The sequence below is a fragment of the Hippoglossus hippoglossus genome, chromosome 17 (assembly GCF_009819705.1).
Source record: "Hippoglossus hippoglossus isolate fHipHip1 chromosome 17, fHipHip1.pri, whole genome shotgun sequence".
Taxonomy (NCBI): Eukaryota; Metazoa; Chordata; class Actinopteri; order Pleuronectiformes; family Pleuronectidae; genus Hippoglossus; species Hippoglossus hippoglossus.
Window position 1 is genome coordinate 22,922 of NC_047167.1, and position 2,405 is coordinate 25,326.

A 2,405-nucleotide genomic window follows, 5' to 3' on the forward strand; every position below is an offset into this window, starting at 1 on the left:
AAATATATTTGGGGTATAATTGGGTTTTAAAGGCTAATAGTAAAAGGAAAAATAAAAAAACCTCTAAACAAATCTTAAAATATATTTTTTTAAGAGATAGAAAACGATTGGTTTAAAAATTAAATTAAGAGACTTTTAAGTTCTTTTCCCAGATAAGCAGAACTTTATTTTCCAAATTTCGTATTCTGCTGAACAAACCAGGGTAAAAAATTATAAAATAAGAGTCGGGTTCACAATTGCTGAGACAACCTATTTGAGAAAATAGGTTTAAAAATAGAGAGGATGACTGTGTCTTTTCTGAGCATGGGAAGTTTGAGTTTAAATTATCTTTGGTAACTCAAAACTAAACTGCGTGTGAAAAGAGAGAAATAAAAAGAATAAGAACGAAGTAGAGAGGACAAAGAAAAAGGGAAAATGAATGTAGGGATATTTGTGCTGGATTGAAGAGTGTATGGATGTTGTTTAACTGAAGTGAATATGCAGGAACTGAAATAATCTCTAGTCTCAGTGTTTCCGACTAGATTCTGATCTGGACTCAGCTCCACCAAGAGCATTGGGCAAGAGAATGCCCTGGGAAGCATAATAATAATGATAAAAATAATCCTTTCAATTTCAATAGGGCCTCTCACCTTCGGTGCTCGGGCCCTAATAATAATAAGAATAATCCTTTCAATTTCAATAGGGCCTCTCACCTTCGGTGCTCGGGCCCTAATAATAATAATAATAATAAGAATAAGAATAAGAATAATCCTTTCAATTTCAATAGGGCCTCTCACCTTCGGTGCTCGGGCCCTAATATTAAGAATAATCCTTTCAATTTCAATAGGGCCTCTCACCTTCGGTGCTCGGGCCCTAATAATAATAAGAATAATCCTTTCAATTTCAATAGGGCCTCTCACCTTTGGTGCTCGGGCCCTAATAATAATAATAAGAATAATCCTTTCAATTTCAATAGGGCCTCTCACCTTTGGTGCTCGGGCCCTAATAATAATAATAATAATAATCCTTTCAATTTCAATAGGACCTCTCACCTTCGGTGCTCGGGCCCTAATAATCCTTTCAATTTCAATAGGGCCTCTCACCTTCGGTGCTCGGGCCCTAATAATAATAATAATAATAAGAATAATCCTTTCAATTTCAATAGGGCCTCTCACCTTCGGTGCTCGGGCCCTAATAATAAGAATAAGAATAAGAATAATAATAATCCTTTCAATTTCAATAGGGCCTCTCACCTTCGGTGCTCGGGCCCTAATAATAAGAATAATCCTTTCAATTTCAATAGGGCCTCTCACCTTCGGTGCTCGGGCCCTAATAATAATAAGAATAATAATAAGAATAAGAATAATCCTTTCAATTTCAATAGGGCCTCTCACCTTCGGTGCTCGGGCCCTAATAATAATAATAATAATAATAATAATAATCTTTTCAATTTCAATAGGGCCTCTCACCTTCGGTGCTCGGGCCCTAATAATAATAATAATAATAATAATAATAATAATAATAATCCTTTCAATTTCAATAGGGCCTCTCACCTTCGGTGCTCGGGCCCTAATAATAAGAATAATCCTTTCAATTTCAGTAGGGCCTCTCACCTTCGGTGCTCGGGCCCTAATAATAATAATAATAATAATAATAATCCTTTCAATTTCAATAGGGCCTCTCACCTTCGGTGCTCGGGCCCTAATAATAATAATAATAATAATAATAATCCTTTCAATTTCAATAGGGCCTCTCACCTTCGGTGCTCGGGCCCTAATAATAATAATAATAATAATAATCTTTTCAATTTCAATAGGGCCTCTCACCTTCGGTGCTCGGGCCCTAATAATAATAATAAGAATAAGAATAATCCTTTCAATTTCAATAGGGCCTCTCACCTTCGGTGCTCGGGCCCTAATAAAAATCCTTTCAATTTCAATAGGGCCTCCCACCGGAGGTGCTCGGGCCCTAATAAGAATAATCCTTTCAATTTCAATAGGGCCTCCCACCGGAGGTGCTCGGGCCCTAATAATAATAATAATAATCTTTTCAATTTCAATAGGGCCTCTCACCTTCGGTGCTCGGGCCCTAATAAAAATCCTTTCAATTTCAATAGGGCCTCCCACCGGAGGTGCTCAGGCCCTAATTAGAATAATCCTTTCAATTTCAATAGGGCCTCCCACCGGAGGTGCTCGGGCCCTAATAAGAATAATCCTTACAATTTCAATAGGGCCTCTCACCTTCGGTGCTCGGGCCCTAATTACAATTGACAACATTATATTGGAGATGGTCTTTATTGTTCCTTACAAAAGCATTTTGGAGGTTGGTTGAAGGTTTAAGGTTACTAACACTAAAACACTAATAAACTAAAACTTAACAAATTTTGTTGATGAATATGAGTGACTGTGAAAGAAGAAACCTGTAGA